At 31.7% G+C, this 15,022-nt stretch overlaps 1 protein-coding gene across 4 annotated transcripts in view; it reads right to left on the reverse strand.

The window, feature by feature from the left end:
• Positions 1-9,344: 9,344 nt before the first annotated feature.
• LOC142327764 (uncharacterized) overlaps positions 9,345-15,022 on the reverse strand; it is a 129,991-nt gene continuing 124,313 nt past the window's right edge. For all 4 annotated transcript variants that reach the window (XR_012757080.1, XR_012757079.1, XR_012757082.1 and 1 more), the window contains one exon: positions 9,345-9,576. The gene's annotated coding sequence lies outside the window, so the exon portion shown is untranslated. The remainder of the gene's footprint in view (positions 9,577-15,022) is intronic.

Here is a 15,022-nt window from a genome sequence, read left to right on the forward strand (position 1 = left end):
TGGATGTGGCAATTCGAGAAAATCGTCAGTTCACAATTTCTGTATTGAGTGATTCGTTTCCTGAAATTTCAAGGTCAGCTCTCTACACCGTTGTTAGTGAGAGACTTCAGTACCGCAAACTGTGTGCAAGATGGGTTCCCAAGATGCTGTCTGACCATCACAAAACAATGAGAATGGACACCTCCCTAACGTGTCTCCAGTGAAGGAGAAGATTTTTTGAACAAAATTTTCATAGGCGAGACACAGGTCCATTTCAAAACTGAAGAAACAAAAGAACAATCCAAACAGTGTATTCGCATTCTCATTCTCCCAGAAAATTAAGTTCAAGCGAACCTTCTCCAACAGAAAGTATATGGCTACTGTGTTCTGGGACCAGAATGGAGTTCTCTTGGTGGAATTCATGAAACATGGCACAACCATCACTGCAGCCTCATACTGCGTGACTTCAATGTCTACGAAGGGCGATTCAGAATAAGCGGAGAGGAATGTTGTCATCAGGCATTGTCTTTCTCTATGACAATGCTCGGCCACACACTGCAGCTGTAACAAACAATTTCCTGCAGCGTTGTCGTTGGGAAGTGTTTGATCACCCACCGTACAGCCCGGACACTGCTCCATCAGATTTTCACCTCTTTGTTCACATGAAACGCCAGCTAGGAGGACAACATTTTGGCACAGACATCGAGCTGCAGACTAGCGTAGAAACATGGCTGAAAACACAGGCGGCTCCGTTCTATGACGAGGGTATTGGAAAGTTGGTACCACGCTATGACAAATGTCTAAATCGGAGTGGCGACTATGTAGAGAGAAAGCGTAACAATGTAAGTACTTGTTACAAATAAAAAATTTTTTTATTTTCATTGTGGTTTTAATTTCGTGACCGATCGGAACTTGAAAAAAAAACCCTCGTAATTGTGATATTTTTACTATAATACATAAACATGATTAGACTTAACAAAAATATAGTTATATAAATATAGTTATCAAGTTTGTTAATAATGCTATTATTGCATTGAATTTGATGAAAATGTGTAATATATATTACTGGTTATATTTATTTAAGATTTAATTATGAGTCTTTCTGTTTATTTTGTTGAGATGGTTGGTGTGGTGACCTTAAAAATTAATTATACTGATAATTGAATATCATGTATGCTTTTAATATACTTATTGTTATTTATTTATTATTATTGATAATGTTGTAAAATGTAAAAAATAGTGTTTCAAAAATAAAATATTAAAATGTTTATTACACAATTACTATTCATTTTTAATTTCATTAAACATTCCTCTCAATTTAAAAATTTATTTTTATTTTAGTATTAATGAAAATCAATCTTATTTAGCATAGATATAGAGCTGAAATCAGGGTGAAATCTAGCTATGTTTATATGAATTTTTTTCCATTATTTTCACCAGTAGAAATTTCCTGAAAGTTTCTCCATACCTCCATAGGCAGGGACACCCTGCCTATATATATTATTATTATTATTATTATGCTTTTACGGCCAACATGGGACCACTTAAGTCAATTTTAGTTGGATCTTTTCTGAGAAAAGCGTGTTATTTTACTCTTTCGAGCTGCCCAGTATTTCTTCATCCGTTCAGATCTTTCTTTCTTTTCTTCATCCGTAAACACCCTCTTTGTTGTATTTTGTCATTTGTCTGTCTTTTGTTTAAATCTAATGCTTTTATCTTTTAGCTTTGTAATTTTTCCAGTTTTATTCTGTAGGTCAGTCAGGGAAATCCCCAATTCTTTCATATCTTCTCTAATTTCTTTGATCCATCCTACTTCTAGCTTTTGGAACCAGAGCTTTTCAATGATATTTCTTGACAGTCTTGTTTCCGGTGTCCTTATGAGATGACCAAAGAAAGAGATTCTTTTTTTCCGCATAGTATCAGTAACAGGCTCTATTTCTCGATACACCACCTCATTTGGCACAATCCACTATTGGCCTTCTTTTTGGTGTTTTTTATTGATACACGTTCTGCTGACAATTCTCCTCCCTATTTTCAGAATTTTTTCAATTCGGTTTTTCTGAGTGATTTTGAAAAGGGTCTCGCTTCCGTAAGTGACTTCTGGCTGTACTACAGTTTTATAATGTTTAAGTTTTGTTTTAGCAGAAAGGCATTTTTTGTTATATGTTGACCAAGTTAATTTTTGGGATTTAATCATTTTATTTGTCCTGTTTTGCCATGTCACTTTTTCATTTAAATTATAAGTTATTATTTCCCCTAGATATTTAAATTGTTTTACTATTTTAATTTTCTGATTGTTTACCGTAATGTGCTCTATTACCAGAGGATCTATGGCCATTAGTTCAGTTTTTTCGAAAGAGATATGAAGCCCTATCTTTTGTGCTAGGTTTTGAAGGCTCATGATTTGTGTTTTGGCTTCTTGAATATTATTTGCTAAAAGAGCGAGGTCATCTGCAAATCCTAGGCAATTTAGTGTGATGGAGTTTTTCTTAGTACCCATTTTTATATTTTTGGGATTTATTTCATACCATTTTCTCATGACAAATTCGAGGGCGCAGTTAAAAAGGATTGGTGAGAGGCCGTCTCCTTGCCTCAACCCAGTTTTTATGTAGAAGGGTTGAGAGAGTTCAGCTCTGAATTTCACTCTGGACTGGGTATTGGTTAAAGTTAATTTTATCATGTTTACGAGTTTAGGGTGAAGGCCCAGGTTTCTCAGAATATTCAGCATGGATGGTCGGTGTATACAATCATAGGCCCTTTTAAAGTCGACGAAGGTGATTATTAGTTGTTTTTTCCGTCTTTTATATAAGTCCATCATAAGTTTTAGGGATATTATTTGCTCCGGGCAACCTCTCCATGGCCTAAATCCCCCTTGGTATTCCCCAAGTTCCAGTTCAAGTTGGTCTTTGCATCGGTTGTATATGATTCTCGACAGGATTTTGTATGTGCAATCCAGGAGAGATATGCCTCTGTAGTTTTCCGGATTAGTTTTATCCCCTTTTTTATGTAATGGATGAATGAGGGCTGTGGTCCAGTGTTCTGGAAGTTTTTCTTCGTTCCATATTTTCACGAGGCATAGATGTAGGGAAGTTTTGACTGAATAAACTGATGAGTGTTTCCAGAGTTCTGCGAAAAGCTGGTCTTCTCCGCTTGCTTTGTAGTTTTTTATTTCATTTAAGGCTGCGAGAACTTCTTGAATTGTTGGCGGGTTGATATTTACTGGTGAAGTTTTAACTGGAGTTTCAGTGTCAATCTCAAAAAGCTCTGGGGGGTCGTCACAGCTGAGGAGTCTATTGAAGGTTTCTGCCAAAATTTCAGCATTTTCTTTATTGGTGTGGGCCATATTTCCTTTTTTTCCTCTCAGCATAAGGGTGGGTGGTTCATATCTTTGAAGAGCCTGACCAAAAATTTTATAATAGTCTCGGAAGTTAGTTTTCTTGGAACTTTCTTCTATTTGCTGAATCAAGTTTTTTTGGGCTTGTCGTTTGGTTCCTCTTATAATTTTCTGAGTTATTTTCCTTTGTTTGGTGAATTCATGGTTAGATTCTTCAGTTTTCTGGGTTTGGTGGTTGATCCAAGCCCGGTGTCGGTCTTTGACTGCTTTGTCACATTCTTCATTCCACCATTGGTGTTTTTTTCTTGGGTTGCCTATATATATATATATATATAGGGTTAAGAAATTTACCCATTCATTACAATGAATTTCTATAGGGTTTGTTACAAACAAGTTCAGGCCTCCACTACAGCTGCTAGTAAAGTAGCTCTGATTCCGTGTATTTTTTATCAATTGCATTTTTAAGAGTAATTTCATTATTACATACATGATTCATTGTTCAAAATAATAACTTAATAAATTCGTTATTGAGATAGTCTGTTTACCTTAAGATTTTATTAGATTTATTGATTTGATGAATTTTTATTTCATTAAGTGAAAATCCAACAAATTAGTCAGTACTTTCATTACTGCCAATGCTTGGTGATGGCTTATATGGGGCTATAGAATGAAGTATGTGATCGCTATTAATTTTGTTTGTATGTTATCAAAATAACAGAAAAAAATTACATAATGAGAGTTTAGTCTTAAAACATATGGTTGTTTTCAAGACCCGTAAATTATTTCATTATTATGAATCGGTTTGCAAAAACGCCCTTTTAGTTTTTTTGAGACAGTTTTGAAAGGAAACAGAAATATATAGTATTTAGTCTAGCATCACTTTTGTGCAAGTCAACATATTTTTAAAAGATGGCGAGAAATAAACAAGAACGGCCACAAATTAAAACTTGTTATCTTTCAATAAATAATAATGAATAAATCAGTTCACAGTGTATGCTAATTTATTTATATAAAAACAGATATAGAAGATATCGATTATCCAACTGAGTGTAATTAACACATTGTAATTAAAATAATTCTTTACAGTAATCAGAACGAGAGTAGATAGTAAAGGACCGGTTACTGTCATATTGTAAGTGTGATTTGCTAGTTCTCCACAGAAACTTTTGATTATCTCCATAGAGACTTGGAAGTTTATAAAACAAGTCGGTTACTACAGAAGAAAAATTAGAGGCTATTTATTTCATCATTGTTGGACTGGGGACAATTGAAGAGGCTTTAGATCCAACTCGGAACAGAAATTGAAAGATCGATTTTGCAAAGGTTGGTAGTGATACACAAATTAGAGCCATCAAACAAACAAATGTGAAAAAATGTAAATTCTACTTTTGCTGTTCAACCAAATTTGAAATAAAGTAGCTCGCTATCAGGCCCGATTCTATGTCAATGCTTTGGAATTTTTAAATATGGGGGAAGAGAAATTTACATTTAATCAGGGTTGGCTTGATCGACTGAAGTCCTAGACAATTAGTAAGATTTTGTCGGTGAAAACACTACAAAATTAAGAAAATAACCGATGCTGAAATCTTGAAATTTCAGTAAAGTTTTATTTTATCACATTTTCAAATGTGATGAAACCGGTTTAAATTACAAATACTATCATCAGAACTCTGTTTTTAAATAAGAAGTTAGCTCTTGGCGACAGTGAAGCAAAAAGAGGTTTAACCATCATGCTTACCGTTCAAATAAATTGGGGTTTAGTAAGTTTGTTCTCATTGATGAAGCCTAACAACTGAGAGCTTTTAAAAACATTAACTTCCTTCCTGTGAAGTATACTAAAAAAAAGTGTACGGATGGATTTACAAAATGGTTTTATGAAGATCTTTTTTTTTGAATGTGTGAAGATAATCTATATAAATCATTCATGATGTTGGATAATTTTGTCAGATAAAATTAAGTCGGTTAGTGGGAATATTCACGCTCTTTTCAATGTTATTAATGTAAAAGATATACTTTAATAACTGCCAGAATTTTGAGAAGCTGTCAAAACCGATGAATGACAGTTTAAAGTCTGGATAATATTTTAGCTCCACATCAACAAGAAACTGAGCGAGTCAAAAAGTCATCAAAACCTCTTTTATGACTTGCAGTAATCTACAAACTACTGAGGGTCAACTGAAAAAGCCATTAAAAGGAGTAAGATTCTTCATTGACACTATGGTAGCTGCGTAATGTTGCAGCATAGAAGCATTGAATAATGGCAGAACAAGGTCGTAAAAGGACTTCTTTCAACGTTTAAAATGATTTATAAAGTTATTTAATGTAAAATAATAAATTTTTGTTACTTTTATTTAGAGTAATTTTTTTACTTTTACTTTCAAATATTCACTTAAATGTCATACTCTATTAACTATATATATATATATATATATATATATATATATATGATTTTCTTAAAAATGCTATTTTATTGGCCTAATAGAATATTTTAAAATATAAGTATAAGTTGTGGAAATGTTAAGCATAGATTTATTTTTAAACCAGAATTAATGGGGCCATACTGTATTACCTGAGCGTTTAGTTATCCAAGGTATGGTCCGTTTAATAAACTTGACTGAGCAATGTTCTACTGCAGTTTATATAATAATGCTATAAATTAATTAAATTGGTTTTAAAAAATAATTTGAAGATCCTACAAAAAAAAAAAAAAAACATCAAATAATTTTCACTTTCCAATTTGTTATTAAGCATCAGGATAAATCTATAAAATAAGAAAAGGTGTCAAACAATAAATACTCGCTGATCATAAATTCATTGAGTAAGGGTTTCTTATGAACACAGAAGAAGGCTTTGAAGAATTAAAAATTGGAAGACTTTTGTTGGATTTATCCAAGAATTCTTGGAACCACTGGTCATGGAATTCTGCTCTACAAAATTATTATTAAACATAAAAAAACCTTGAAAAATAATCTTAATACATCACTCAATCCACTGCATGAAAGGGGAAGATGAAAATCTCAATTAGTTCATAATTATTAGGCGGTGCAGCCCTCTGTAATACTTATGTTTAAAAATAGATGCATAATGGAAAAGTTTAAATTGCCATTAAATTAAATTACATTGTTCTTGTTCACCATGATCAAAACCGATTAGATATTAGGGTGGTATGATTTCTGCAAGGAGCATAGTCCATGCAAATATTTGCTTGGTACTTAGTGGAAATCAATATTTGTGAAAAAGTATAGGAACCTTTTCATTTCACTAGTCTCAAAATTTATAGAACCATAGCTAACCTGAATTGCACTCTTATCTTGAGGTTGCACTACTCCAAAACTGTTTTTTCATCAATGGAGTGAATGTAGTCAAAAAAAATTATAGGAATTGATCATTTAAGGTGTAAGGTAAAACGAGAACAAAATAAAAGACAGAATCAAATTGCTGGTGAATGGGAGGCCTAACACCCTAATTATTTTTTAAGATACAAAATATATCAAACTTAAGAAAGGAGGCCTTGGAAAATAAATAACATACGAATCTGTTTTGTTTAACACCACTTGAAACTAAAAGGAATTACAAATTAGGGATATGACATTATCAGGCGGTACTGGCAACTAAAGTTTTTTTTTTTTTTGAGAAATGAAAAACCAAAACCTTCTAGGCATACATGTCTTGGCATTCTTGAACCTGATTACCTTATCAAGCTGTGTTAATTTTGAGGGGAGGGGGAGCCCACCAAAACTGATTTACCACCTAAGTATAAAACTGAAATACATTTGAACCTCTATATATAACGAACTTTGATATTACAAAAACTTTGATTTTACAAATTGTTTTTCTGCACTGACATTTTAATAAGACTAAGTATAAATTTACCTCTATTTAACGTATTCATACCTCTATATAACAAAATGGTGACATACTGCATATTAAAATGATAATGTAGTAACATCAGTAACTTTTATGAAATGTTTTTTAACAGTGACACTAAATTTAATATTTTGGACATCTCTGTGAGTTTAAGATATTCTTTTAATTTCTGCACTGAAATTATAAATGTATACAAACACAAAGTATTCTTGACAACAGTCAAGAATGACAAGTTATTTTTACTGAAATGGTAAAGCAAAAATTTCCAAGATTATCTTATAAGCCATTAACAATAAAACCTGTCTACATATTAAAGTAGCAGAATTTCCTGAAATCCATTAACTAATGCAGAGCACTCACTAAGATTACTGTGCAAACCTTTATTCGTTTATATGTAATACATGACATAAAAACTATTCAATTTTAATTCATTATAAAACGGGATAAAACATTTATAAAAAAATTAGACAGAATTTGTATTACTTCTAATGAAAATCTCTAACAAATTTTTCCTGGGGATTCTCGATTTCATTATATAAAGATTTGACCGTATAGCACAGTTATATGACAGCGTAGCACTCTTTGGGTAAAAAGAAAATAGAAAATTATGGTTATGATGAGAATACTCAGACAGCTCAGTTTCTTGTAATTGTTTTATAAAAACAGAAACCAATCACAAAAACTGTAAAAACGTTTTGTTATACGCAAAAGTAAACAAAAGAAAAAAAAATCAAAAAATTGACTGATATAGTTCCAAACATTTTTTTAAATGTTCGAATATATACACACAAATTTTAACAGAGGATTAGCAATGAAAAAAAATAATTTTATTGCTCCCTATGATTAAAATTCTATACACGTGTTTTAAATTATGCGGTTGTAATATGTGGTATTTAATAAATTCTATAATTCAAGCTTTGAGCCCTCTACTCTACCTAATCCTCCCAAACAGTATTTGAATGTGAGGTAATAGAGAGAGAACTAGTAAAAACATTTCTGCAAGACGTACCTTACCTTAAAAACTCTCAAAATTGTTGGCCAGATCAGTTGTAATCTAGTTAGTTTGCAGCCACCCAACTGTTTGCACAAATGGAGAACCGACTGGAAAAATTATACAGCGAGTTAAAATTTAGCTTCTGCTAAAGTTATGACTGAGGGGTGGAACTCTGTTTTTTTAGAGATTGATGCTGGGATTTCTGAATGTTGTGTTGCTACCACTGGTTTCAATGTAGGTGTTCAAATCGGGTTTTGAAAGGTAATATTTATTTACAACAAGTACGAACAGCATGCATGATTTTAATTGTTTGCGTTCATTTAATTAAGTAAAGATCTTTTAAAACCTAATTAGAACACTAGTGCCTTGTCTAGAAGCAGAGCTGGAACAATCCAGTGGCAGTCTCTGAATTAGCTTAACATAGAGCAAAAGGTGCAGTAGGAATGTTTTTTTTTCTTGTCTATAAAGATTCAGTAAGCCACTGACTGGTAGGAACTTTCACATTTTGGTAGGAAATCTGATGAGAAAATAATAATACCTGATAATGACCCTTTCCAGATGAATCGCACAAATGAAATTAATGCGCATCAGTTTTTAAGCCCTGAAAATCAGGACCGCTAAAAAATCAAAAGTATACAAAAGTATTGGTATATAGTCCCGACTTAATTTTCTGTTGTAACACAATATATTTAATTGAGAAATATCTTGAAAATCTTTGTACATCTTTCTAAGTAAAGTTTAAAAGTGCAGGCGACGGTCCTAGTTCTTGCATGGAACAAATGTAACTTTAAAAATATTTTTATAGGTTAGTTTCAATAATTATAATAAAGATTAAGCGAACGTAATTTACTATACAACATAAATGCAATATACATTACAAGCATTATGTAAATTTCCAGAGAAGAAAATAAATCATACATAGATAACATTTACCGCTTAATAACTTTATCATTATCATAACCTCTACAATATGTCACTGAAATAGTTTAAGATAAATATGAATTAACACAAGTAATCTGTCTTTATCATGATATGAAAAATAAATTTTAACTTAAGATTGTATACATATTCTTTTCTGACAGAATCACTTCTACTTAAAAATATTAAATGTTTAAAATATACAAGAAATATACAAGTGTGTGTGTTTATATTTAAAAAATATAGGCAAAATCATTTAAAAAATTATATAATTGTACTGAGACACCATTATGTATAATTACATTCAAAATTGTTTTACACTTCATGTCGCTAAATGCATTATTTGAATTTACAATAAAAACCTTTGAACAACTAAGTTTCATTAAAAATATCTGTAATTATTGGTGGTGCTAATACAGGTACTGTAGTAAAGTTGAATTCTCCAGCAGATTAGCAGTTAACAATAATGGCATGCTTGATATTCCTGTAAATAAAACCATTAAGTTAAAGCCAATTCATGAACACAACATAAGTTATAATAAAAGTAGGTACAGAACAATAGATATATAAGTAAATAAAATAAATAATTATACTGAATCGTACTAAATACTAAATTATACTAAAAAATAAATAATTGTGTAAGAAACAACACACACACACACATAAAATTTATAACAAACCAATTATGTTTATCAAACTGATATTTGAATAACGGTACTTCTAGAACTAAAGTAAATAACTGTTTTCCAATTAGTTTCCTTCAAATTTCTTAAAATTTGTTAAGATATTTTAACAGCAACATATTTTTTCCGTCAATATATTTCAGAAAAGTTTTAACGACTGAAGATTTAAGTTCTCCATTTATTTATTTACAGCAACCACCTAAAATTAAGAATAGTTTACGACGGTCTACTTAGGTTAAGAGATGGCTCTAAGAAGATACATGCATGTATATAGAGCTATTTTTTCTGTTTTATGTTAAATATTATGAAAACTGCAGGAATTGCAGTTCTGTGATCAATTTTATTTGATTTTTGAGGTTAAAAGTCATACAAAACCATCCGGTTTAACGCCAGAAAGTTTCAGTATGAACTCATTTCACCAGGAAAACTGAAATACAGGAAAAATCTTTCACAAGCTGTAACTCGATAACAAAATGTTTTTTAGATATATGTTTGTATCAACGTTCTCAAGTAGAGCTTATTTCAAACTACAGTATATATATTTTTTTGAAAGATTTATTGCATCCTTGCACCAGTAAGACAAATACATAAAATCTGTATCCAAGAAAATATGCCATAAAGGATTTTTTACATTAATATTAATCTCCACTTCACTGGTTTAATTTCATCACACAGCCCAGTCTTTTTTAAAAAATAAGTACAAAATAACCGTTCTACATTTTATAGAATCAATAATAATTCTATTATGACATCAATAACAATAATAAACATATCAGAAACACAGAACAGTCTATATAATTTTTTTTTAGTTTTGAAAACATATAAGTTTTATGTTTCGATATAAGTTAAACAAATCGTCAAAAAATAACACTTGTACAAGTTGGCACTTCAATATTATTGTATATTTATGGTAGAATGTCATCAAATTTGCAGCAAACGGTGTTAGAAAATTGTTAAACGTCACTTTCCATTTAAATGTATTTATAAAATTAAAAACATTTTTAATATTATGTGTTTTAAGTTTGTTCATCATTTGATATATCTGTACCTCTGAACGAGGATATGTAGGTCTATTTTTCATGATTAGTATTGTTCATTGGCCCTATTTGGAAGCAAAGTACTTTTTGTGTGTTAAAAAGTACTTAACTAAAAGTAGAAAGCATAAAAATATCTTATGTCCATTCAGTAAGATAAACAGAACCATCCTATGATATGTTAGGTTTGTTTGGTTCAAAGCAATATATAATATTCCTTTCCTAAGTCCAGTTCCCACTAGGGATATCACTTTTGTACTAAACAGGGGTTGTGTTATGTCCACCACTATTGCATTTATGTTTGAATTAATGCAGTGTCTAACCTAGCTGTTTATGTATATAATTAGTCATGAATAGACGTCAAATTATGATGAATTTAGTTCTTATCTGAACTGCTTTGGACAAAAGGTAAGGTTATTACTATCGTCTTTAATTATTAAAATGTTAATGAGTAAACATTCTAACCTAACACAGTCTTCAGGCTGATGAGAAGCTTTTTATAAGCTATTAAAAGATTTGATCGACCTAAGTTTTAATTATTTAGTGGTAATATTAACATGAACTTTTGTAGACACAGAATATTTATATCATATCGATTTAATTTTCTTTTAACCGTAACCTTACATTTTCTTATTTGTATGTCTTACTACCAGGGGTCTTAATTATAAATAATTTTTACAAAACTAATAATAAGGATAAATAAAATTAGTTAGAATTCGTAATCATATTAAGTTAATGCAAGGCATTAGTGATAAAAATACCATTAAAAACAATAACACCTCATACATAGCTGTAAATTCTAAATGAGAGATAGTGTTCTCTTCTAATGAATTTAAAATTGAACTTCATCAATTCAAGAACTACTTTATGCAAGAAAAAACAGCTAGAATCATGCAGTCGGTTAATTGGGCTTCACGATCAAATAATGTATTAATCTTTCAGCAGTTGATTAGTTTTAGTTTACGTTTTATTGCAAAGACTAGGGAAAATGGGGGAAAAAATTGGGAAAATAGCTGCATTTCCCTTTAGTACATTCTTCTACTGATGAAGGTGATGAAGAGAAAAAGGTATATGCATTTTTGAAGACAGATAATAGCAACTACTTTAATGATTCTGGAAACAAAAATAGGCTATTAACAATAATTACAATTCAGTTTGATAGTAATCCAAATACCACTGAAGTCTGATGTATTTCACATATGACAAAATGGGTCGCAGGTTATTGGCTATGAATTAAAAGGTATTCAAGAAATACAATCATTCACTTCAGAGGATGATTCGATTGGTGATCTCAATTATTTGCCTTGCAGTAGCTTTAATCTACTGCCAGGCTCTGATATCTCTTTTATTGAAAATTAAAAGTGTTTACCATGTGAAGGCCATGAAGAGCTTGTGGTGTCTCATGTAAAAAAAAAAAGGTTAAAAAAAGGTTAATGAAAAGATTGAAAACGTTAAGAAATTTGTACCATATTCCAATTCTGATATGAGTCATCATGTAGGTCATGAACCTAAAGAAAAATGTAGGACAATATGAAAGAGAGAAAGAAATGCTACTTTTTGGATTAAAATGTCAGAAAAGGTAATGTTTGTGAGGTAATGTTCTTCAACGGGAAAGCTAGGAGCAAGTCGTGTTACGGGCCCTGGCTGTAAACAGGATTGCAGAATGAAACGTTCTCGTTGATAAGTGAGGTTGAAAGGAAAAATATTTGATAAATTTTAAGACAAGTCTTGGGATATGAAAAGACAGTACATTGTATCAAAAATTTATTCATCAGGACCAGTACACAGAAGAGGAATGCAAAATTGTAGTAGAGAGGATCAAAGGAAAATGACAAATGTATACAGGGCGTTTCATAATGTCCTTCAGAGTTTCAAAATTCATTAACAAAAAACTATTTCACTCATAAGAATAAAACAAGTTCTGTACGAAAGAGTAATTCAAGTAGTTTTTACCACATATACCAGGCAGTTAGTAAACCATTTGCTCGATAGGCGTCGACAGTAGAGAAAATGGCTGCCACGGGAAGCGAGAAGTCGTTTTGTGTGTTAGAATTTCACTTGTCAAAGTCAGTAATTTCTATGCAATGTGTGTTTCGGTTGAAATTTCATAAGGAGCCACCAAGTGACAATTCAATTCGTGCATGCTATAAACAATTCAGTGAAACCGGTTGCTTGTGCAAGTGAAACTCAAACCGCTTTTTTTTTATGTATCTGGTGAAGTAACACTCTAGTCCCAAAGGCAAAGCCCTACTCCAGTAGTAAAAAAATGTAATGAACTTTATTTGGGTGTAAAGTCAGGATCAAACGGGCCTGGGTCCCATATATCTGTTGTTTATCATGTTCTATGCTTCTAACTGTGTGGAAAAATGCCACATGCCATTGCTATCCCTATGATTTGGAGGGAACCCAAAAATCACTACTCTGACTGTTATTTCTGCTTAACAAAGATTAAACGGATTACATCAAAATGAGAACATCCAGTGGTGTAATATAACTCACAATCTGCAATGAGACCAGATCCACACTCCGAAGAATTGACCGTACCAAAGCTTCCAGAACATGTGATGTTAGATGAAAGGAGCTCAAAGTCTGGTGGAAGTAAGAAATAAAAATAAACAGATTCTGGTGATACAACTTATGAACAACATATATAGTAGTTTCTTTTGGAGGGGGTGAAAAATGTTTTCACGTTATCGTCACCCAGATTTGTAATAGTGGAGATTTGTCTGTGAAGCACAAACTGAATGATTCAAATCAATCGAATGGATAATATTACAAAAATAATAGAATTAAATTTATGTTAAAATAAATAAATTAAAAAAATTCTGTTTAATAATAATGGGCTTCCTGTGGAAACTGCGTGTGAGGCTAAAGTGGTGAGATGATGTGAGCACCTTGTGTGAGGGTATCAATCTGCCGGTAAGAAATGAGGTGCTGTTGGTGGTGCAATGGAATTATAATATCTCTGCAAACAGTCGTCTGATTTTCAAAATTCAAACAGGGTATTTGTTAGGTTAAAGGCTAACTTTTGCACGCATCAGGTACCCTCTCAATCTAACAGATTTTGGTTATTGGGAAATGTTATATCTTCTAATTTTCAAAATTCAAACTGGGTATTTGCTAGTATAATACAAAATCACGATGGAACTAAATCAAAACAAAAATTAACTAATGTACACTGATAAATCAAGTGGCTAATGCTACACCAAGACCAACTTGAACCCGGTGAGCTCCCACAAACAGTCGTTGTAGAGTTTGATGATAGTATGATTAGAGGTAATTCTGCTGGCATTGGATTGAGGATCAAGCTCGCTATTGATGAATTTTATGTTTTAGGGAGACAGGGCAAAGTGAAACAGCGAATACAGTCACTAATATTGTGCTGCGTTCTGACTGTGCATGAACTATAAGGGACTGAACTAGATAGAACTAAATATTTGAGCACTCACATTTTTGCCAAGGCAGGCCAAAGTAGCATTGTGTCGCATGAGACGGTTGGAGAGTTTAGCTTGTTTGAATCCCTTGTATGATCCGCATGATAAAAAGTCACAAGAGACTTTTTATCATCAAATAAATAGATTGTAATGTTTACAGTTTCCTCATTTGGCTCCATACATTAATTACATTATATCCATAAATTTTTGAATTGTAAATTTTTCTCAATGATCACTAAAAAGTATTAAATAATAAAAATAATTATAAAAATTAAAATAATGTGACTGCCAAAAAATAAAAAATAATAAATTGAACTAAAATAATAGGATGTTTAGTCCTTTATGTCCATACTAAGGTATGGACTTAACATCATTATGCAGTATTTAATTAAGTAAAATAATTGGTGACCAGTCAACTTTCAGACAGCTTTAATTTATTTAAATATATTTTTCTTGTAGAAATAGCAGAGATTTACGATTGTCTAATGGTTACGTTCTCATCAGGTCTTGCTTGCATTGATTAAAATATTTTATCCGATGAAAATATTTAATGCAGTTGGGGAGCTCATTAATATATAAAATAATTACTATTCAGAGCCCCCCAACTGAGTTCTGTGACAGACTTTTTATCATGTGGATCATACAGCAATTTTCTGGGATTCAAATGACTAAACTCTCCAATCATCTCACGCGATTCAGTGCTGTAGGCGTCAGCTGATTTGGGAAGACGCTTTCACCATTAGACCAACCTGGTGGGTTGCCAGAAGAGCACCTATTCA

This window comes from Lycorma delicatula, chromosome 7 (genome assembly GCF_047948215.1).
Source record: "Lycorma delicatula isolate Av1 chromosome 7, ASM4794821v1, whole genome shotgun sequence".
Taxonomy (NCBI): domain Eukaryota; kingdom Metazoa; phylum Arthropoda; class Insecta; order Hemiptera; family Fulgoridae; genus Lycorma; species Lycorma delicatula.